The sequence below is a fragment of the Nymphalis io genome, chromosome 15 (genome assembly GCF_905147045.1).
Source record: "Nymphalis io chromosome 15, ilAglIoxx1.1, whole genome shotgun sequence".
In the NCBI taxonomy this organism is placed as follows: domain Eukaryota; kingdom Metazoa; phylum Arthropoda; class Insecta; order Lepidoptera; family Nymphalidae; genus Nymphalis; species Nymphalis io.
Window position 1 is genome coordinate 8,392,697 of NC_065902.1, and position 26,203 is coordinate 8,418,899.

General features: G+C 30.9%; 1 protein-coding gene across 2 annotated transcripts in view; it reads left to right on the forward strand.

Annotated features, from left to right (window-relative positions):
- The window catches only part of LOC126773844 (uncharacterized), a 151,677-nt gene that overhangs the window by 20,093 nt on the left and 105,381 nt on the right, over nucleotides 1–26,203 (forward strand). The window lies entirely within an intron of this gene.

The window sequence follows — 26,203 nt, forward strand, 5'->3', positions numbered from 1 at the left end:
CTTTGTAAAGCTGTTTCAGACTTATATTTCGTATATCCTTAAATTGAGTTTTTAATGAATTCGATTGGTACAGTATTGACCACTATCAAAAAGGTTTTAATTGATTGCCGAATTCAAATGGTCCGACTTTTGGACTGGCTTTATCATGGAATATTATAGAGTCGTTATCGAACTATGTATACAACATAATTTATATTAAAATTATTTTTTATAAATCAAGTATATATACGTCTAGTGTGGCCGAGACAGACATGTGTGCGTTAGAATTGAAACGAATTTACACACAACATTATTCTTATAGCAGTTTTAACAAAACAATCATTATCATAAATATGAATAAAACCTATATCCGTTCATAGCTCGATGAGTGCGAAGCTGCCAGTGCCTACTTCGGTTCCGCGCCACGCTTCCTTTTTTGACTAAAGTAATGATAATTAAAGCAGTATGACGGCTAACGTTCCTGTAGTCTCAAAATAAATAGCGACTTCAGCCTAGCAGTGGGTTGTTTCTTATTAACAGATTAATTAAACTATGTAATAAAAACTCGGATGGGTCAGCTTATTTTCTGTTAAATTTATCATAAATACGATATACAAAAAATTCGCTGATAAATACGCCTGCGAGATATGTTAGCATCATAAAGGATTTTACGGTTAACGCCGTCGTGTTGCATGAACGGATGACAGAGCAATATCTAGTGCAAGTCGGCGAGTGTAAATACACCGTACATACACGAAATTGAGATCAATATTGAGCCAGTAGATGATAATAATAAGAGAACTAGATTCAAATTTCCAAAGTGTTTATTTATAATTTATATAAGCTCTTAAAAGGTGATGTGAATATCTCTTTTTTCTCCTATTTTTAACGGTAAATGCTTTATGTCTCTCTTCGTATTTACGGAACGAAAGAACCGATTTTGATTTAGTTTTTATTGTTTAAAAAGGCTTGATTGAGTGTTTTTTTATCTTCAAATAATTTTATGAAGATCGTCAGCTTTTTTCTAGTTTTTCAGTGGATTTGAGCCTAGTAGTGGTCTGATCGATTTTTTACTATTGTGTGGTATTACAATAATATCGTAAATCTGACCTGATACTTTAGATGCGTTTGGAGTTAGCAGGATACCAAACTCCTCAACGACCTACATCTGAAACGCTATATATGCGTTTCACCATTGCAAAATAATATGTGCGAATTTACTTCGATTCTCAGTCTCGATTCTCAATCTGATTCGGATTAGAATAATTATGCCTTTAAATTATAATGTTAACAAAATCATCTATATCGATTTACCTAACTGCTTATTACAACTCAAAAACAAAATAATGTTTGTTTTTTCCGGGTTTGTATATTTTTATAAAGTTTAATACGTAAGCTTTTCATTAGTTTAGCTTATAGATCAAATGAGCCACCTGGTGGTAAGTGGGCACCACCGCTCATAGACATTGGTACTGTAAGAATTATATTAATAATCCTTAACATCTTCATTGCGCCACCAACCTTGGGAATTTAGATGTTATGTCCTTTGTGCCTGTACACTAGCTGACTCACCCTTCAAAAGTAACACAATGATACTTAGTTGTATCGTTTGGTATTTGATTATGTGATAAATGGTTGGTACCTAGACGGGATGGCACAAAGCCCTTCCATCAAAAGAATCGGTATCGTCGTTTAATTGTATTAAATATTTTTGTGAAGACAAATATTGCCGACGCGATGTTGGAATGGATTACATAACATTTCAAAGTATTAGAATGTAAACTTATGCGTAAATAAAATTAAATATCTTTCAAATAAAACCAATTAAATGTCCACATATGTTAGCTTTAAATGAATATGTAATATGTAACTAAATAGAAATTGTGGTAATTTGATTCGAATTATCTTGTCTTAAGGAGACTGACGACTAACAACGAAAACAAAATTAATTTAAGGGATTTGTTAACAAAATATTCATGCGTTTGTTTTATACGAAAGATGGAACTTTTTAATTAACGTTCTAATATTTCACCGCTTGAATAAATTAGAAAGCGCCTAACGAACGATGTTCGAAAATATATATTTTATTTTTTCTTGTAATATTATACATCTTTCAATATTTTATACAAAAGATTTTTTTTTAAATATTGTTATTTTAATAACCCTATGGACTATAACGTTATCGTTTAGGTACTCTTTATAAAATAAATGAGTGCAGAGAGTGTATCTTAACAGAAGCTTTAACCCAAGCAAGCACAAATTGTTATTGAGCTTGTTTTGTTTTTATAATGAATCTCGTGCTCGACGATGAAGGAAAACATCGTGACCTGCATGTGTGGGATGAAAATCATTCACATAACCAAAACACCAACCCGCGTTGGAGCAGCTCGGTGGAGTAAGCTCCAAACCTTCTCTTTCAGTAGTGGGATATTTGAATTAAGATAATTGGGTATTTGAGTGGCAGCTTTTTGTCATAGATAAAACTATCACATTAAGTAAACAAGTTTTAGATTTTATTTTTATAACAACTATAAAAATAAGATTATGATGATTTAATGACTAGTTGATTTAAATTATAATCACAAATTAAGCACATGTAAATTCAGTGGTGCTTACCCGGATTTGAGCGCACGATTGTCGGTTAAGATTTACGCGTTCTAACCTCTAGGCCATCTCGGCTATGCTCATATGTATATAATTAATCGAATTGGAATTTTAGTTACTTTAATTACCTTGTTAAACCTAACTCTTCAGGTTATTCGTGTACAAGCTACTTATTACAATTTCATCCGCTTTTAACGTAACTGCCGTACGTCTGTTGGTCGTAACGTGATGATATAGTATCTCCATAAATGGGCGAACTCACACAAATATCGTTTTACAAATACTTTATGCTAATACTGCCGTCAGTCTAAGCGGTAGAAATATTTTTTAAATCGTTTTAAGCTTGGGGAATATCCTAGTGACAACTTATGTAATTTATTATCTTTGGAAGTATTATTAAACCAATAGAAGCTTTTTTTACGTTAATTTTTCATGAATTATTGGTATTATAATAAGTGTTATTTTTGTATTTGAAGCTGTCAATTTTGTTCATTATATCAAAGGCTATTGGAATGTTTGTTGGATCAATTTGTTCCAAATAGTGTTCAGAAAGTTGTTAAGATGGTAAGCGAAGCACTTAAGCATTCAGAGCACGTAACACCACACATTATCTTACAAATTAAGACTTAAACTTCTGAGGAAATTTATGTTCTGCCACTACTAAAGTGTTCATACTATTACTTGACTTAACGAAACAAAAAACCTTTATTTATAAAAATAACAACTTCTGTAATCACATTTCTTGAATTTATTCTTTACTCTTCTCAACTATGTATTTGGATTATAATTATTTTATGTAATTGACCAGAGATTGAGAGCGTTTTAAGAAATCACAGTTTGACCCGTAAAAGCGTTCTTATTAAATAACAAAAAATCTGATTAAAATACATAATTAATAACAACCGAATTCAAATTTTATATTGTCGGATTACGATATAAAAGAGTAAAAATAAAATCTATATCTTACAATGGCTACAGAACTGGTGATCCTATATAAATAATCCACTCATTATGTAACATTATTAAAGACCTTTCGTGCCACCGAAGTAAAGCAATTTGTTGTCAATTGGCAACTTTTTGTATTTGTTAGAAATAATCCCGAGATAAATGTTATAAAATTCTGTCGTTTTCGGGACGATTTTGTCCCTGACCCCCAGAGATAGAATTGTTTTCATATTTTAACGCGAAACATAAGGCCTAAACTTTCAAGAATAAATTATTGCGTATTGATCTAAACTTGAATTCTTATCGTTATTAAACAAGAGCAAATCATATTCTGACAAAATACTCGCTAGTTCGATAACCATACGTTTTGGACAAATACAATAACGTAACGCGTGGAATAAAATTATAGGTCAAAAGTCGCGTGTCCTTCGGAATGTAATAAAAAAGAGCCCAATTCGTCAGAATCGATACAGTGAATAAATAATTAAACAAGTAGAAAACTATGTGGGTGGTTATTAGTTGGTTATTCTTGTATATGACTCAAGTCTGTATTTTAACTGGCTTCGGTGTTTTTATTATATTAAAAACGTTTATATATTAGATGGTAGAGCTTCAATATAATATAAATTATAATTTCCAAATCAAAACAAATTAACGGAAATCACTACTATTCTAACTGTTCCACTTCTAACATATTTCTTATAAGTATATACTAAGCTTAGCATTATAATATTTACTGTAAAAACGCACTTGAATCTTAACGTAGATCGAGAAATTTCAATAAGTGACTTTTAACGTTGACTATAATAATTATAACGTTTAAAGGATACGCGAAGTAAAATAGCGTAAGTCGGTTTTCAACATCTTACTATATAAAGATATGAAGTAAGTTCTTATAGAATAACACAAGCGGATTCATCCACAGCTGAACACTGACTTCTCCTACAGCACTCTATTTAACCTTGATTTTAGATTTTTTGTTTCAAACAGTCATCAGAATTTTTTTGTTAATATCACTCCACCCAGTCATCCTGAGAACATCCCCTCTCAAAACACGGTCTCCTCTCAGGAACTCGTCTACATCATCGGTTATTATTTCTGTGGCAAATGTGACGCTGACAATATAGCTTGCTCATTGTCGTTTCTGCAAAGCCTTAATCGGTTATAATAGGTGTCGTAAAAAATATAAATATTTTTGTATTTTCGTATAGTTTTATTGTTATAAGGGTTACATTGTTTGCGTGTGAGAAGCCTTATTTCTTCTTATATCGCGAGTACGAGGTTATTATACACAAGAGACGTATCTCGGACTTACGGTTGGCAGAGCATTGGCAAAGGAGCTTGCAGAATAATCTTATCGCTATTCACATTTATAAATATAAAATATAGTGATTGATATTAATGAATAATAATACGTATATTCGATTTTACATTTATTTTTAATTCATAAAAACGTAGGCAGGGCGTGTGTTAATTAATATTAATGTGCTGACCGCTATATTCGTTGGGGATAATAAACGTTAATCAAGAGTTCGTAGTAATTAAGATAACACGTGTTCTAGCATTGCTGGTATGAAATAAAAATTTAAGTTTAGCTTTGATTAAAATTTGCGAAATAAATATAATGCTGGTGTGTAAATTTAAAGAGACTGCTTCGTTGATTAAGAGGTTAACGTACAGTCCTGCGGTCCAGGGCTTAAGCTCCTTCCTTGTAAAGGTTTGAGTCAGTAAAAAAGTGTTTGTTCATTTCTGCCTTGTTGGTCTGAGTAGCTTAGAAGGCTTCTAACATAACCACATCTCTCCATATAATAAGGCATTTAAAAAACACATTAAACTGAAGATTTTCAATTTTGATTTGTATATCCTTATTTAGCTCAATATTGTTTATATTCTTTTGTAAATAATAGATTACGTAGTATGTAGTGACATATAAATATATATTTGCAATATAATAATGAACACTACATAGCAAACGCTTTAAGGCTTAATTTGAAAATAATTTTTGTTCATTACCATTTGATCCTCTTGTGTATAATACATTTTATATTCAGCTTATTAAGCGGTGCTTATGAGTGACTAGAGTAGCGATACATTTGATACGATGTAACCTTTTGATCTCAAGCAAAGGCGTTGCAATCGCGTGGCTGTATCTAATATCAATACTAAAATTCTCGTTATTATTTCATATTAAATGTATATATTATGAATACGTCTAGACGTTTATTATTATAACTTCACTCTTAACATGTCACGCTGGATTTTCACAACATTTAATGTATATTATATCGCTAGATATAAATTAAATTTGTTCATAGTTTGGTATTTATACTACGAGATATGTTTTTGATTAGTAAATGAGTAATGTGTGCTATACGGGTAAATAATAACTGTGGGCGACGCAAACGCATGTAATACCGCTTAATGATTATTTTGTTTAGAAAGTATTAACTATAATTTCTCGCTTTACTTTTTTATTTGATGTTATTGAGTTTTTTTTAAGTTATATTTTGAAACTCTGGTACTTATTGATATAGAATAAAAAGGTATGAGAACATTATAAGAATTAATCATTAGGACATTTTTTTATTTTTTTGGGATTAAATAGATTCTTTCATTTAATATATTAGATGAACAAATCGATAAGCCGATGTCAAAAGATCTCTACCTTTGCCAAGACAAATTAATGACTGAAAAAACGTCCTATCGACCAATCAGTCTGTTGCATATTCTATCCAAGGTACTGGAAAAGACAATACTTCGCTGAATTATGCCTAGACTCTTGGAACGCAAAGCGATACCAGATCACCAATTTGGGCTTAGAGAACGCCATGGCACAGTGGAACAAGCCTACTGAGTATGTGACGTCATAAGAAAGTACTTAGTACAAAGAGAATATTGCTCATCAGCGTTTTTGGATATTCAGCAGGCTTTTGACAAGGTCTGGCACAAAGGCCTACTATGTCAAGCAGAATATATCCCACTATGAGTGGGATATATTCTGCTATATATACTTCGAGGATCGCATATTTTATGTGAAAGAAGGTGACTCGACTTCTAAGTTCCAAGAGATTGATGCCGGGGTGCCACAAGGATCTGTCCTGGGCCCCATGCTCTACACGTTGTAAACTGCTGACCTACTGCTAACGCCAGGGATAACCACAGCTACATTCGCAGACGACACCGCAATATTAGTAAGTAATAAAGACCCAAAACTGGCATCAGAGAACTTGCAAAAGGGCCTTAACAAAGTAAGCGAATGGCTCCAAAAATGGAAAATAAAGGCTAGTGCTACAAAATCAGTACAGGTGACATTCACCCTTAGAAAAGGAGACTGTCCACCTGTAAAGTTGGGCCAATGTACTCTACCCAACAGTGATCATGTAAGATATCTTGGCTTACACATTGATCGTAGATTAACCTGGAGGCATCACATCAAATGTAAAAAACAGTAGCTTCAGCTAAAGTACAACAGCCTATACTGGATGCTAGGAAGGAACTTCAGACTCTCTTTGGACAACAAACTCCTTATATATAAATTCATCCTAAAACCCATTTGGACATACGGTCTGCAACTATGGGGCAGCGCAAGCGATTCCAACATAAATATACCCCAACGCCAACAAAATAAGATCATAAGAACAATTGCAAAAGTACCATGATACATAACCAACAAGGAAGTTCACGAGCACCTTGAAATGAGAACAATCAAAGAGGAAATTCGGAGTTTGGCAGCTAAATACAAAGACCGGTTAATCCATCACCCTAACGAACTCGCTCGCCAACTCACCATGGACCAGTATGTGAGACGACTAAAACGTCATCATATCCTAGAACTAAAAGACCGGCAGTAGCTCTGGGCAACAGATGAGTAGACGCTTCCAATGGAAAGCCACTCCGCATGACAGCATCACTGAACAAATTTGCTCAAAGCCTTGGGACTGATTGCAAATATACACAGAGAGAAAAAAAAAACTTTGCCAAGAGATTCTGACACCGAATACAGAATATATGGAAATTGTTTATATTTAGACCACAACTGTGCTACCAATATTTGCGTGTAAGTTGTAATATCATTTAAAACTATAATAACATTGGCTTATTTATTTATTTATTTATTAGGGAAACATACAGCATATCGTATATTACAACTTAATATAATAATCATATTTTAACACTTATGCCAGTTAAGTTTCCACTACTGTTTTAACAGGGAAGTGGACTTATTTTGATGTTACATAAAATATAACTATTTATGACAAAGTAAAATTTTAACGTAAATATGGTTATGGTTAATTACTAATAAGTATTTTTCACAAGATTATATAATTTATATATATAATATAAATCGTGATACTTCAAGTCTATGTTTAGAAATAGGTTCACTCTCAATTCCTTTACTCTAAAAGTCTGATGGATGAAGACCAACGATTTCATGCGCTTTCCTAAGCACGGGATTGTTTAAACTACCAACTTCCAAACTGGAATGCTACTGACAATATTTTGAGACAATAATCCGACATTATTACGTCGATCTGTGGACAAAGCCAGGACCTTGGAAAAGAGAGAATATAAAAAAAGTGCTTTGGCTATTAAATAAAGTATGTCATGTATAGTTCATGTAACGTAAGGGGTAGGTCCATTCCATATATAGGCTGCGTATTAGTTGATTGCTATCGATTTTCTAACTTGTTTATATGTCTAAATGCGAACTGGTCGGTAAATTCATGTAAAATTGATGGATTGGTATGTAAAGCGTAGCATGTAATGTACAATATATGTATAAAGAGTCATAAGGTCCAATGGTGCTTTTTAGTTTATATATGCCTACATTACTTACAGATTAATCTGGCTCAGTGGATAAGGCACCTGAATCTTATCCGAAAGTTGTGATTTTATATATTTAATCCTGATAAGCACCCTTTTCATGTACGTCATTTGTGTTTTAATTCATCTTATGCTCGGCAGATGAGGAAAGCCGCATATGGCGGATGATATTCTGCTTGACATATATGTTGATCTCTCTTTAATAAATTTCGGTATATATTATATTATGCTCATAACCCGGAACTTACTTCATGAAGACTACATGGCAGGTTTCAAAAACAGCTCTGCTATTAATTAACAACGAATCCAAAATTTAAATTAGTAAGCAAATAGTTAATTAATACACGAAGCACAAAAATATGTTTAATTGTATTTGTTAATGAAATAAATTTAGTAAATAAAACGAGTAAACTACATAAAGTAATGGATTTAAAGACAAAATACACAGCTTTTCCAAGAAGAAAATTAGAAAGTGTGTATCTCTCTCGAGTTACAAACCTTTTACAGTTGTTTTCATCAAAAATCACAGGACACGACTTCACAAAACTTTTATGGCAATGGCATTTAAGGCAATAGATGGCGTTACTAACGCTACAATACAATAATTTTACTCATTTATGTTTATATATCAATTTTATAAAATTCGAGTAGTTTTAAATTAAATAATTTATAAACAATAATCAAATTAATAGTTTATCTTTTTAGTTAAAATATATAAAAAAATATTATATTTTTAGTTATAATAAACCTTGCTACCTATTTTTTCCTATTAACACTTACATGTAACTGCTTATTACATGTAAGCGTTAAAACTTTACTTAAAGTGAGTTTACTTAAAATACAGATTAAGATATAAATGAATGGAGTTTAAAATCGGATTAATACACTTAATTGATTATAACTTATAACCATACTAATATTAAGTTATAAAATCTACTTATAAAAATAAATTTCTGGAAACATAAATATTTTTTTTTTAAATTGTAAAACAATACAATCTTTTCGTTTAAATGAAACCTTCCTTATGTTGGTAAAGAACCTTAGCAGCTGTTTCCAGTTCACTCAACATATCCCAACGAAGTCAATTTGTTTTAACCCAAACATTTAATTGTTTTGTTGAAAAGTTATACGTTTCCTGAAGGTTGATTTGAAATGAGATTCAAGCAATTGAATGACGTCAAATAAGATTCGAAATAGCATTATAATATATAATTTCGTTACACAAGAAGTGACTGATTTCTTAAAGTTTATAAACGAGTAATTTATAATAATATAATTTAATGTTTGTACATCAAATATTATTTGAATAAAGTTTTTAAGAAAAATAAAATGATTTCAAGGTTAGTGGCCCTGCCAGGATGATTATTATAATTTTTAGTTAGTTAGTAGTTAGTGTACATTTAGACGTATAATTGTTTATATTAGAAAATCAATAGCAATCATTCAAGAAATGTTAGTTATAATTACAGTATATTTGTTGGCGTAAATGTGTTTCAGTGTCTCCGTAAACTTGGTAAGTAAGTCTATATGACATGGAGATATCTTTTTTCCGAATTTTCTCGAACTCCTTACTTTTCTTGAAAGGAACTCTAACTTTTGCTTTTATCTGTTCATCAGTTCAGCTCATTTTCTCATAGAATATTAAAGATTATATACTTTCCAAATCCATTATGATATATTCTCATGATGTTTCTCAAAGTAACGATCCCTCGTTATCACTTTTTTTATATTTTTATTAAAATTTAAGTGAGGTAGATAATATGCGAAAATTGAACATTCCCTTTACCTTTGAAATTACAACTAGCTAAACTAAATATAAAGCCTCGTTCATGACTTACCGGGAAACGTAATAGTACAAAATCCTCTCTACAGGAGTCCGACTCGGATTCAATCGATTTTTTTATTTATAGCGCGAAGATTTACCGAGTAAATGTGACCTGAAGCTATTTTTTACAAAAGTTGTAAATATGACCTGGAACCATCTTTTATAAAAGTTGGTTTAGTGACTAATTTATAAAGTCAAATATGTCGTCTCGTGTTCAAACCCCGTGTCGGGGCAATAAAGAATTATTAGGTTTTTCTGTACAAAAATGCCCAATAACTGCCCTGAGTTGGTAGTGCTTTTATTTTCCTGCGTTGGAAGGTACTAAAGCCGTTGGTTCTGCGCCTGAATTTTCGTGTGGGATTTGCCGTCCCATCAAATTAAGAGAGTGAGGGTGTACGCACATATGCACTATAATATTATTTTTATTAGATTTTGCGATCGCAAAACTGCAAATGCATGACGTAGCCCAAAAGAAGTATGTTTACTATCACACTTTTTTTGTTTTAAGCTTTATTTAGTCACGTTGTTTTAAATAACACGAGATCATATTTTTAATTAAAATATGCGACATATATATTTATAAAACATTTATAAATATAACTTAGCGAGAATTTAAATGCTAATTAACACAATGAATACAGCCGAATAAGAAGCAAATTACATAATAAGATATTAAAATTAAGAAAATGATCTTAAAATGATACCGTCGTCAAAAATCGTCCTATGAGAAAAGTCACAAGAGTAATGTTTTTTTTATTCGTAGCGTCATTATATAACCGTCAATAATATTAATAACTGCATCGTTTTCATTTTAAAATTTTAGTATTATGTATTATCCAAAAATACTAATAAAAATAAATTTTAAAATTACCTTTTATCTTAGTGCTTACTTTTATATATCGTTTATATATATTTGTCTATAACGTTTAACGCTTTGTCTATAAAGTCACAACAGCAATGTTTTTTATTTCTACCTTTTGCGTCCGAAACGCTTCATTCAATCGTTACATGTAGCAACGTTGCTATAAAATTCTTAAACTCACAAATGAATTTATACAATTACAAATAAATAACACGTACGTTTTTTTTATATTAATATAATTAAAACGTTTAAAATATTTTTAATAAGTTATCACATTTCTCGATAATGTTAGAATATTCAACTACTTTATTATGTATCTGCTGTATAGGGAACTATTTCCTCGCAGATTAATTATGCAAGATAATGAGTGAGAGAAAGCAAAGTTTGTGTTAAAATAATGTTCGCCGAAATGTGTTCAGCGGAGTTTGCTTACTTCACTTTGACATGTGGAATGTTTTAGAACTTACGTTGAATTAAAATAAGTGTAACATTTACAGGATATTAAGAATATAATTTATGAAAATTAAAATGTAAGTGAATATTTTGATATATTTTCTAATGTAACATAGTTTTTTTAATTATCTAATATAGGAAATCTGACTGACTAATGTGGCCAATTAATAGAAAGTGGTCATCTTTCTCCATAGGCAGTGCCACGGTATGAAATATTATTTCTTACTACTTCTTATTACTATGGGGACAAAGAGTCATGCGCTACCGATCTTGGCAATTAAGATTTTTTGATGAATATTAGCAATAACCGCTTTTTTAATTAGGAATTACTAATATTCACATTATTCTCCCCTCCCCTAATTATGTGTTAAGTTTGTGTAAGGAGCTTGGCCAACAATAATATTACTGTTTAGCCATAGAATATGGTGCGATGGGTCTAAGCCCAGATGTGTTTGCTTGAGGCCCTACCTACCACCACCAAGTTTGTAAATATAAAGCAAAAGACAGTGTGATATCCATTAAAGGTGCTTTTTGGGAACAGAAAAGTCAAATCTAGAATCTCTAAAGTTATTTCAGTTCTTTAGTTCATTAAAATTTTAATAACTTAAAAGTCTATTTTTGGAAATCATGTTTTGTCCTACTCTGTTTTCCTCTACGCAAAAGAGACCTATAGATAATTGAAAATTCTCTTCATTGTATTAATTTTTTTTTAATTTCTCACAATTAAGTTTAAATACTTTCTAGATATTGTTATTATAATAATATTATAGCATATAAACAATTTTCTAATAAATTCTGTAAACAAATACTCTCAAAACTCTTGTGCAGTATCAGCTTAATTCGATTTTAGGTAACACTAATTTGTTTTAGGCTAAATAATTCATTCAGAGAGCGTCAGATTTAACCGAAATTTGGGAAAATGAATTATGTATTTCGTATCAATCGGATTAAGCTAACTAAGTTGGAATGATAATAAAATTTAGATGTGAAGGTAATATGTTTTGTTACGCATGCTTAGTTTCTTTTAACCATTCATGTAGAGATAGTTTTTATCCAGTACGTCAAAGTTAGCGTGTTAAGAAAATAATTTATCTATAATAATTTTTAAAGAATATAAAAATAAAAGATAAATAATATAGCGATACAGCTATAGTCAATAATAAAAAAAGAGTAATTATACCATACATTAAATAAAATCACAAAAAATTGATTTCTTATAAAATTAAAACAAAAGCTTTGGATTTGACTGGACAATTGTAAGTGATTTTCAGTGATAGTGAAAATGGTGTTTTGATGTATTATATCGAACATATTTTGTAATAAAATAAATATCCCAGTGAAAGACAAAAGCTTTCCCATCAAGAAAAAATTTCGTTGAATTTAAAATGGTACGATTAAGATTAAAAACAAGTGGTTTTTTAATATATATTTACGTGTACCTAGCAAACCCATGATTGTTTTCGTGTATAAAAATATGTTTGTTTAGTACTTCAGTATCTACTCATTCATATTAAAACTTAAATTGAATTTTTGCCATCAAGTTTCTCTAACATGCAATGATCAACATGAAAGATCTGATCTGATTATGGAGATAAAATTTTTGAAACGATTATTGATAAATAAATATTTACATATTATTAATATTATTAATCCATAAAAAAATTGAAGTCTCTGTCTGTGATTTCAAAAACTGCCTTTAAAAAGGCTTAAAAATTACAAAATCAAATAAAGATTTATTGTACTTCAGTTTAAGCTAGTAAATAATTATTTAGTAAATAATCAGTATCGTTCCAATTTGTAGTAGCGTTAGCAATACGCACATTACGTAATTATATTATTATTTGAACACAAACGCAAACAAACACAAATGAACACCTGGAATTGACGCAACTCTTTCAATAATAGTTGTTAGAAATTCTTAATAATATTTATGTTAATACCTAATTATATACAGTATATTGTATTTACTTTATAGCGTATTTATATAGTATTTTGCAAGTAAAAGATTATTTTCTTTCTATCGGAATTTGTAAGCATCGATTTTTTTTTTGTTTTTTAAACATATAAAGTAGTAAGTTTATTTTTTAAATATATTTATTTGTGATAAACTTAAATATAAATTGACAATACTATTAAACGGTTGCGGGCTAAACATAAATATCTCTTGTTTCTTTCTTATATTAAAATAAAAACTACAAATTTTAATAATGAATTATTTGAATAGATTTCGTCCAAATCACTATTGGTGTCATGATGATATACAGTACTGTTGCTATTCTAAGCGAAAATTAACGGAATTCAATCCAGTCAATAGTTCTCGATCGATTATATCAAATAAATATAAAATCATTGAATTATAAAATGTTGTATTTATGAAATAAACAATTTCTATCAGGTAATAACTTCCGATGATAGGGCCTTGTGCAAGGCGTTCTGGGTGTGTGCAATCCAATTACCAATTATTCTACCGTCAAATAGCTTATATTTTTGTGTCAGGTTTGAATGGCGAGTGAGCTAGTGTACGTTTTACTTTTATACGGTTCCATTAGTCTTATACATTCCTTAAATAAATTTATATACTTGCATGTACAGAGAGCGGCGGCGGAGACGACATAACAGAGCGTCTTGCTGTTTGCCGGCATACAAGTTGGTCTTACCCTCAAAACACACCGATAACTAATATGTCAAGTTAATTTGAAACAACACCGCAAATTTTGTTTTTCTAAAAAAACAGATCACATGTTTAAAATGAGATTAAAGTTCGTGTTTTACAGTCTATTAAAATCGTTTATGCAGCTATGTTTGGTATTCAAAAAGACACACCGAGGGATTCGACATAAAGTGCATTCGTGACTTGCTTACTTCATGTACAGCGTAATTAACATGGAATGAAAATATCCTAAGGATCCTTTTTATATTGCTCAAACAAACATTGCAGGTTCAAACCCGGGTAAGCGCTACTGATTTTCCATGTGTTTGATTTCTATTAAAAATGTATCTCGTGCTTGGAAACAAATTAAAACGTAATTGAACTATCGTATATTCGTTATATATAAGTAGTTATACTTTTTTTCGTTTATTTGTGCTTAAAATATAGTTTCATAGTTATTAAACTATAAAGATAACGTTATTTTTCTTATAAAATTTACGAAATTCATAAAATGTATATAAATTTAAATGTAAATATTTTATAAGCATCGTCTAAATCTGTCTATAAAAAGTTATTTTATAGCATCTTAATTATGTTTAAGTATCTAGTTTACTTTGATAAGACCAAAAAAACATGGCACTTCGAATCCCGCGGTTACGACGGAGAAACGTGAGCGAAAAGTAAATTGCTTCCTGCACTCCGAAAGTTAATCAGATTCCGGACCCTCTAATTACTTTCTTCTCTACAAAAACGTTCTTGACTTTTATGTGCTTGATCTTCGCTATCAACATATCAAGTAACAATTGCGAGTTTTATAAACTAATTCCGCCGCTTCTGTTTGTCTGTCTGTCTGAACGCGATAAACTCAAAAACTACTGAATGGATTTCCACACGGTTTTTACCAATGGATGGAGTGATTCTTAAGGAAGGTTTAAGTATATTCTTTAAGGTTTTGAGGAAATTCACTGAAATATAATGATGATTATTAAAGATGTCGTCTTAAAGCCGGCAACGCACCTGCAAGCCCTCGGGTGTTACAGGTGTCCATAGGCTGTGGTAGTCATTTTTTATCAGGTGAGTTTACTGCTCGTTTGCCCCATCTTACATAAAAAAAAAATGTTGGAAAAAATCATGCCAACTGGGAGCTTTACTGGTATTCGCCGCGTAAACCAATAGACTTGTATGTATGGCGATATAAACTTTTTATGTAGATTTTGTAGTATGATCTTTGTAGATAGCTGCGTAGTATAAAAGTGAATCTTGTAAAATTTTTTGTTCATTAAAAAATAAAATGATTCTATTGCCTAGCCAATATCCCAGGTCGGACAAATAAAAGGTTTTTCTGTAAAGTAAATAGTCGGTATGGTACCAGTGTTAGTAAATTGTCATTATTTACATTTTGACGTTGCTCGATACTTGATATTTCTCCGTTTGTATCGGATGACCGTCCTTTTAGATTTTACTTAAAATAAAACAATCATAAATCATTAGCAAAAGTCTTTTGCGCAGTTCTTCAGTTCAGATCTGTTCAGGACGATCAAGAATCATTCCATGAACTTTTATGTAAATATATATCATATATTCTAAGTTTTTTTTTCTCCAAAAAATATTTAATACCGTATCCATTGTTTCTTTTTGAATGGTTAAGGAGCCTTTTCTTTTTCTTTTCCTTTTCGAAGACGATGCTCTTAAAGTTAAATTTAACGAGCGTTTTCATTTTGTATATTACCTCTTTATTCTAACAATTTGCTGCATAACTATTTAAAAATATGTTTTTTTTCCACTTCTTAATTGAATTTGAGACTTTTGTTAAATTATACTTATAGTATTGACGTCATCAATAATTAAATGTCGCGAGGAAAGCTGTTTAAGACAGTTTCAATAGCACTCAAGCAGAGTTGTATAAGCTACAAAATATCTCATAAGATGGAGTATAAAGCTTAATTGCTAATATTTTATTTGATTTTGTATGAGTAAATCTGGTTCAAAGTTGAAAATAAATTGTCTGTATAAATACATTATTGTACTGGTGGTAGGGCTTTTTACTGGTGGTAGGGCTTTGTGCAAGCTCGTCTGGGTAGGTACCACCCACTCATCAGATATTCTACCGCAAAACAGCAATACTTGATATTGTTGTGTTCCGGTTTGAAGGGTGAGTGAGCCAGTGTAATTACAGGCACAAGGGACATACAATCTTAGTTCCCAAGGTTGGTGGCGCATTGGATATGTAAGCGATGGTTGACATTTCTTACAATGCCAATGTCTAAGAGCGTTGGTGACCACTTACCATCAGGTGGCCCATATGCTCGTCCGCCTTCCTTTTCTATAAAAAAAAAAAAAAAAAATTATATTTTCGACAGTTGTGTTTGATCAAAAACATAAAAAGAATAACTATTTTCTTGATAAAAAAATAACGAAATCCTTTAGCATGTACATTTTTTTTTAAATTTATGCTCATAATACTATAGGTTATTGAAACAAATATTAATTAATTAATTATATTTACAAATAATCTAGGTCTTTCTTTTGCATTTTTTGTAAAACACTATTGTTTTAAAAAATTAAAACATTTTTATAACGATATTTAGCATTATTCTAGAGGAGGCCGTTGCCCAGCAGTGAGATACCTACGAGATGCTATTCCTTTTGTATGTTACACAGACTACCGCTTGAATCAGTCACACAATGGCTAAAGTGCTGATGTAACTTGAAATGTAACGCAAATATTCACTGTCGCCTTGAAACTTCAATTTATGGAAGAAAAAATTGTTGTTGGAAAAAAAAGCCTTGATAACATCTTCCACTTTTTAGGTATACACGACAAATGTTGATGCGAATCGCTTCTGATGTACCTAAATTGGTTGTACACTTACAAAAAAGTTTTAGAAAAGGTTTCGCAAATTGAATGTGAATATACGTGTGGTATGATTTATGCGTGACATTTAGCCTAAGAAGTATTCCCGTAATGGCGTGAATTTCATTTATTGCAACATTTTATGTTGAAGATTCAACTAGGGTATTTGTAGGATACAATTTTTTTTATATAGTCTTAGAGCACTTTTATGTACAACAATATAATGTATATAACACCAAGTTTCTGAAGTCAAATGCATACTTCCTGATGTAAGGAATTTGTTTTTATAATAAAATCCCGCGCATTTTATATATACTTTTATATATATTTTGATTTATATCAATAATTTAAATAACATAGGATTGCATGGTCATATAACACGCTGACGATACTTGCCTATTCTATTTCGGAAACACATTAAAAGATATTCTACCACAAGCACAATCTGATCTAGACACACTTTTTTCCTGGCTTCAACATAATCTTTTGACAGTTAAAATCTCAAAAACTTGTTACGTTATTTTTAAGGCTAAAATCAAATCAATAAAACCACACATGCCATTAACGATTAATGACGTTTACACTACAAGAAAAAAGATATCTGGGATTGAGACTGGATAGCAATTTGTCGTGGAAAACTCACATAGAACAAATCAAAGCAAAACTTTCTTCATGCATTGGTCCCATTCGAAATGTTGTTCGTTGTATTCCACGACCACTGCGCTATAACATCTATAACTCCCTAGTTAAACCACATCTTTTATACATGATTGAGGTGTGGGGTACCGCCGCTAAAACTCATTAAGTAGAGCTTCAAATTATCCAAAACAAAATTATTAAACTTATTTATCGATACCCATATTTAACACCTACTACAAAAATTTATACAGACACTAAAATTATGAATATTAAACAATTAGATATTTACAATATTTGCATATTAATACATAATTTACTAAAAATTCTCTCCATACTGACTTATCATTCACATTTAAACATGAAGTAACAAAGCGAAGTTGTCGCCCAGCTAGTTGGTTGATACTCCCGAAGACTCGAACAAACCACGGTTAAAAAATTATTACCTTCGAAGGTGCGCAAATTTATAACAAATTACCCCCAATAATTAGAAATTGTAAGTCAATGCAAACGTTTAAATCTAAATTATCACAACATGTTATAAAGACCTATTTTTAATTTTTAATTGTGTACACACCTACTTATTACCAACGTATTGTTTACCACTTTAATTACTATTTTCTTTTGTTTATACTCGTAACTATACTACTTATTTTTTTTCTTTTATAATTTGATTAATATTATATAACATACATAATATTGTATTACTCTCACAAAATTATTGATATCACAAGAACGACGAACTACCTTCATAATATTTTCTTTAAATTGTAACATTTCTCATGTAAGTGACTGTATTGTCTTTTTTGAGGAATAAATGTCTATAAACTGACTTTGCCATGCATATCAAAATAAACATTAATAAATAAGACACATATAATTAAATATTCATTTAAGTATATGTGTAATTTACATATATTTAAATATATTAAGATAAACTCGTAATCAGTAATGAGTTAGTATATGTTGATAGGAGAAGCAGGATGTAAAAAAATATATGTGTATTGTTGATGAAATAATTTGAATTGCAGAAAAGAATAGGTAATGCGTTTTTTTACATTCAGAACTAGTGTTATATATTTTAATTGCAATATTTACATAAGAATAAATTCCAAAGGGAAAATGCTGCTAGCATTCTTGCGACCATAATATATATATTATTCTTATTCATACAATATTGTTTTGTAAAATGACGATTAAAAAAACTTCTTCAATCTCGGTATGGTTTTAATTATTTATATTACTATAATTAATTTAAAAAAGTGCAACTGACTTTTATTTTCACAGATTTATTTTTATATTTTAATGATTCAATTTTGTCCCCGTGTTTATGTATTTATGCTTTGATATTATAGATGTTTGCATATTATCGGAGGTCAATACCATAAATCCTTCAATATCGGACGTTAGAATAATTAATAGCTTCACGAACGATGCCGGGTTAGATCCGGTATCGACAAACTATTAACGATAATTAGAGGAATATCCATCGTAATTACAAATTTCAATTATGTTGATCGTTTATTTTACATGAATATAACGCAGCGAGGTCAATGTTATATCGGATTTGAATAATATGACGTTATTTATAAATAATTGAGCTAAACAAGTTCAGTGGTTTGAACGGTTGATTTTATAGCCGAGGTGGCGGGTTTCAATCGGACGAGTACTTCTGAGTTTTCGTATACTTAATTTGTGTTTATAATTCGTTTCGTGTTCGGTGACGAGGGGCAATATTATAAATAATAAATATTGACCATATTGGATAGGAACCTATAAGCTCCAAAACTTATAATCAAGACGAGGATAGGCCTTTGCCCTAGGAGATTAACGATCTTTTTTATAGAGTAGGCAGCACAGGCGAATAGGACGAGGGGATACCACAGTAAATCTTACTTTGACATTTTTTTAGGTACAACTTGAGAAGTTGTGTAATTTATAGCAAAGCGTGAAATCTGATAATTTCCCTATAGTATAATTTATTACAATATAAATATTACATTTCCTATGCCGTTAATTTCTTAACTAAATCGTACGCATTCCATGTATAAATAAAAAAAAATTACATATTAGAACTTTTTGCTGATTTCTTGAGTGGATGTATAATCAATGTGTATAATATATTCGTAAACCTTTCGCTAAATATATTCTGGCAGTTCAAAGAAAACACATTTTCCTATAAACATTTCATCGCATTTTGGATTTCTCCTCAAAGCAATGCTGTTTGCTTTTCCCGTTTCCTCAACAGACGTTATTTGTGTTTCAACAATTTCAGGGATTCGTTTCCAATGAATGTGTGAAATTCCATAAAATATACATTTTATTAGCAAAAATTTTTGTTGCATTTGTTATACATAAAATTAAATACAAAATATGTTAATTTCTTTTATCATTTACCATTATTTTGTTGTTAATAGTTAGAAAAACATTAAAATTAAATCTTATTTTGTATTTAATATTATTTTCACTTATTTTATGCGTTAATCGGAAAAAAATACAATACAAACTTTTCTTCTTTATTTAATTTTAATGGAATAATTATTGTGCTATAATTATTCATCTTTGATTAGTATGAATTTAATATAAATTCCAGATTTCATCGCAATGGAAACGAACTTTCACAGTTTGATTTCAGATTGAATGAACCTGATGCGCATTTTCATTGTTCTAAGTGCAAACAAAAAACGAATGAAGTGTAAACTGGTGGTTAATAACAAACTTGTATCGCGATGAAAGACAAAGTAATTAACCTATAAAAATCTCATTAGCCAAACGTCTTCTTTTATTTATAAGCTATTTTTGACTTCAAATTTTAGTATGAATGGATTAAATATTTCAACTACATTTTAAACCAGTTTCGGCGAAATGATTGTTGAAATTATGCATTGCCAATTTTCGGTTGCCGGTGGTTATACAACAGTATACTAAATTTATAAATTAATTTTAGTACATGGAATAAATTTTATTTGTCACGTATTTAGTTTTAAGCACTTTTTTAACAAAAAAATGTACGCCGTACGAAGTCTGTATGGGCAGCTAATTTTAAGTTTTAAATAGATTTTTTTATGTAAATATATATACATATATACTATATGTTAAGTGAGTTGTACGAATTAAAAGGAAATGAGCTCCGCATCCTGGATCCTGAGGTTTATCTTCTGGCTTCCTTCTGAAAGTTTTACTTTTCGAACCGATGTTTGTTTCACCTGATCATTGAAAAGAGTTTATTATATAGAAAAGAGTTTATATAGCACTTATGTAATAAGCATTTGATTGATTTATTTATAAAATTTATTGGTCGCAAACATAATAGCACATTGTTATATCACAGTATATTTAGCAGGCTAAAAGCGTACAAAGACGTTTTATTGCAACAGCCATCTCTTCGAGGTAACCTTTTTGATAGGAACTTATATATAAAAATTGAAGTAGGATAGTACTTAAACAGCAACAAAAAAAAAGAATCATAAGTATAGAACAGCATCATAAAATGTATGTAAAATTTTAAAATATACTAAATATAAATAAAATCTATTTATGTTGCAAGATGGCTCACTAGATATAACAGGCCAATCTGAACTGGAGATCGCAGATTATAATCTGGACAAGCACCACTAGCTTTTCATGAGCTTAGTTTATAATAATTCAAGCTGTATTCAGTAGATATTTTGCCACAAGTGAATTCATTTTTTTTTAACGCTGGAAAAACGCATTATTCGTTTCCCGATCGGGAACAGTAGGGTATGTGGGGCTCGCCGGTGTCCTAGGCACCGAGTGCGCCCCGCACATTGAAATACTCACTATAAAACCAGCGGTACCTTTTCCGTCTTAATGAGGAGCACCACGGGATTGCTTGCGCATGATAACGTGAAGCCACAAGACGTTCGCTGCGACCTTAGTCCAAGGGATTACATCGAGGCTGTTATAAAAACAGCTTCACGGAAACTCGGAGTTCTGAACAAGGTGCGGCGCTTTTTCACGCCACAACAACTGTGCCTGCTGTACAAAACACAGGTACGGTCTTGCGTGGAATATTGCTCGCACCTTTGGGATGGCTCCGCTAAGTACCTACTTGAGGCCTTGGACCGGTTGCAGCGACGTGCCGTACGCATTATTGGCGACGTAAAGGTCACAAACACCCTTGAACCTTTACAATTGCGTCGTGAGATAGCAGCACTGAGCGCTTTCTATCGACTGTATCACGGCGAGTGCTCTGAGGAATTATTCTCTCTAATTCCTGCTTCCCCCTTCCTTCTTAAGTCCACGCGAGCTGGTTCTCGATGTCACCGCCTAACTGTGACATCAATTCCATCGCGAACAAAGAAATTTGGCAACTCCTTTCTTTGTCGCACTTCCAAAAAATGGAATTCCTTACCAGCTCACGTGTTCCCCTCCTCTTACAACCCGGGTTCCTTCAAACGAGGCGTGAAGAGGCATCTTGCGGGCCGGCAAGGCGAAGGCGGCTAGTGCAGAACGTTTTTCCCGTCTGTACTGGCCGTCGTCGCGTTTGGACTCTACTACCACTTACCATCAGGTGGAGTAGAGTCATTTGCCCTCCCGGCGAATATAAAAAAAAAAAAAAAAAAAAGCCACAAGTGAATCTATCATCCTACACTAGAGAAGTGTGTTGGAACTGAAGTCCAAATCTTTTCCTTACGAAGAGCCAACTTTTATGGATTGTTGTTTTACTTTGTATTTTAACTAAATAACCAATAGCATAATGCGGATTTATAATATGAACCATTTAACGTAAGGGAATATTATAGAAGTAAAATCTCCATTGTGTATTTCTTGTTAAAATAATTTAATTATACGGAAAGATTTCTGGGAAACATTTTGAAGTAAAATGCATTTACGTTTATAAAGATGATTATGCAATAAATGTTTGTGGACTAAAAATTTTAAAGTACTCTCAAGTTTGAAGATATACGCAGTAGCTTGTTAGCGAATAAGCGAACAAGGAAAAGAGGGAACAACTTTGTGAATCTCACTTCAAGTTATTTTTGGTTCATTGAGCGTTTCAAAATATCATATAAGAGTATATAAGAAGTAATGTATTGCATTAAGCATATCATTTATTAAATCATGTGTTTGTTATGAGATTTTTACTTTAGACAGGACCATACACAGTATACAGGATATACTTGAATAAATTTGTTAAAATGCCGTCATCAGAAAGTAAAATCAGCTCTTCGCCCGAACTTTCTCTGTTCGTCGTATCACATCCTATCGGGTTATGAGAGTAACCAGACTTGTTAGTCTGAACACAATGGCTGCCGTAGCGTGAAATTTGCCAAATGGACGTCAGCATATTATGGAATAGTTAAAAACTATGTTGGAATAGTGTTAAAAATCGCAATGACAAGTTGACTCTATAATTCTTTGTCCTAGTCCATTAGCATTATTTAAAAAAGTTGACGTTGATTACGACACAATTTTACACCAGATAATTCTTTATTCAATTTCATATTTAGCATATCTTAGCAAAAATGGCCTAATATTTTTGAATATATATATATATATATATATATATATATATATATATATATATATATATATATAATACAGTAAACTAATAATACTTGATACTGTAGCCAAGTAATTTTTAAATATTCAGCCTCGCCTGGTCCTGAAACGGCCTGATAAGGACGCGTGTCGGAGAGGTGATTGATTAGCGTGCTTAATTAATTCTTCGTTAATTGTCCGTTCATTTTGAGTTACTGACAATAAGGACGAGGTTTTCTGAAATAAGTTCATAACCTGAGTTAGTCTAAGGGCTCAAATTGATATAATATTTACAATCAGAGATTTAAATCGATCTTCAATCTGCTTCCTTATGAATTAATGAAACTGTCAAGCCATGATATAATTGTACAAGATATATTTTGTTATTCCTATTTTTAACTGACTTCAGTAAAAGTTTAAAGTATTTTATTAGCCATAAAACTACTGCTTTTTTGAAAAAAAAAAACAGTATTTTAAAATAAACAAAACTACTTATCAAAGTCTATTCTTAATAAAACACTAATGGTAAATTTTTAAGGGTAACAATTCTTAAAATCACAACCAATTTCCATTAACAACGATATCTCACTCGGATATTATATTGACTTTTAATTAAGTCAACTGTTTGAAAGGTCCACTTAAAAGTATATTTTACAGAATCGATTTTCTGTACAATATACTTTTATTTGAAGAACAGACATTGTATTGTAAGGAGTAATCATTTTTTAATTTGTATTTAAGAAAATAAGCTAATAAAACTTAAAGTTCAGCTCAGTACACTTGAGTGAACATCCCACCACTGGAATAAACCATATAAATATGGTTTTATAATGGTGTACGAAAATCATTTTTTTAATTATCATATGCAAGCCGATTATATAAGTTTAAGCATTATTAAAAGAAAAAAATATGTCAGTGTCTTAACAATTAAAACATTATTGATATAAAATAATTATGGAATAAAGGACATACTTGTAAAAAAATATCAATGTAGAATTACTTCACAAAATACCATTGAAATGACCTTCATTGACTTTATTAAAAAAAAACAATGTCAGTAAAGGGTAATGGAAAAATGCCTCATCATAATTCGTCGAAACCAAGTTCATTTTAAGGAACCAATCAGTTTATTAATGTACTTCATTTTTCATCGAACACGGAGTAACGCTCACGAGTTCTTTGGAAAAACAAGAAAATTTCAAACAAAAAATACATTATGATTTCATAATATTCGTCATACACATTTGTATTTTTATATTTCTTTAAGTAACATCATAAATCATTATTGTATTTTAAATATGGCTGACTACATTTTTAATTAATATTAATTTCAGGCCATTGGCACGTTAGTAAAACAAAAAAAAATTGGTTAATATGTTATTTGGATTATTATAAAGAATATTTTAAAGATTAGCCTTCATTTCATCAAAGTCGGTTAAGTCTATTGAACTACGATTTTAAGTACTTTTGCTTATTTCTATTTTCGGTATATCAGTAGGTAATTATTAACTCACTAAAAACAAAAGTAGGAGGTTCTCAATTCGATGTATATGTGTAATTGTTTTTTATGTATGACCATATTACTGGTGGTAGAGCTTTGTGTAAGCTCATCTGGGTAGGTACCACCCACACATCAGCTATTCTACCGCAAAACAGCAGTACTTGGTATTGTTGTGTTCTGGTTTGAAGGGTGAGTGAGCCAGTGTAATTACAGGCACAAGGGACATAACATCTTAGTTCTCAAGGTTGGTGGCGCATTGGTGTTGTAAGCGATGGTTAACATTTCTTACAATGCCAATGTCTATGGGCGTTGGTGACCACTTACCATCAGGTGGTCCATATACTCATCGACCTTTCTATTCTATAAAAAAAATTGTTTACTGAGTAGTCCGATATAATTTTTTTTTTTAAGTGAAACCTTTTTTAATTGCGATGCGCTGGTTTATCGTAGGGAATAATCGTGGCTTTGCGTCACCGACATGCTAATGTTAATATAATGAAGTCATTGAAAGTACAAATAATTTAAGTATTATGAAAATTAATGTGTATAAAAATAATGTAAGTGTATTTTCTTTATTATATTTATTCAAATTAAGCTGTATTAATATTTTATTTGCAACACACTGTTAACAGTTTCAAGGTTTCACTTTTCTATCGGCAGTCCCTATTTTTTTAATCATTAAAAACAAATTTTCGGCTTCTTCGGAATTCTCCCGGGATATAATATATTTATAAGTTTTCACAATTTTTAATATTCCATGCGTAATACAAATTTAATCCGGACTAAACCATGAGGCAAAGATAGTGTATAATAATAAAATGATACGTCTATAAATATTATTTTGCAGAGTCAGCTGTGTTAGCTTAGTATTATACAGCACACGAGATGAGGACAACAGTAGAAGCGGAGGTTAAGGACTTAAGTCCTCGCCGGAACGCGGTCCTAAGTCCGGGGAAGTACCGACGAGTGTTTCAAGTGCTTCTATCATTTCATCCTACATTCAACGGTGAATTAAAATATCATAAAGAAATATACGTATAGAAAAAATAATTAAACATATAATTTAACTTGTTATTATATAGTTGAACAGTGATTGATATCCTTTATCTTTCCGACTAATAGAGAAGTAGTTTCCAAGTATAGAAATATATTTTCACAGTCTTTAATCTACCAAAATATTATAAAGCTACTTACCAAATACTTGAAATCTTAATCTTAAACACAAAGTTCGGGCTTTTCATTTTCAGGAAACGAGAATTCTAAGAGTGTTAAATTGTGGGTCTCCAATCTCCTTAATTTTAAGCAGATTTAGTTATAACGGTATTTATGTAATAGTTATTTATGTGTATGAACATATATAAAATACTACTATACCAAATTATATAGAATATAGTATGATATAATGTTTTTTTATTCTGTCAACGTAATTGTTGGCCGCCTGTTGCTAAAACTAGAAAAGCTATTTGAAAACTTGGTATAAAACATTTGTACATCTTCAGGATGTTTATAAAAATATTTTATAATATAATAATATATCGAGCCATTTTGTGTAGCGTATTAGAATA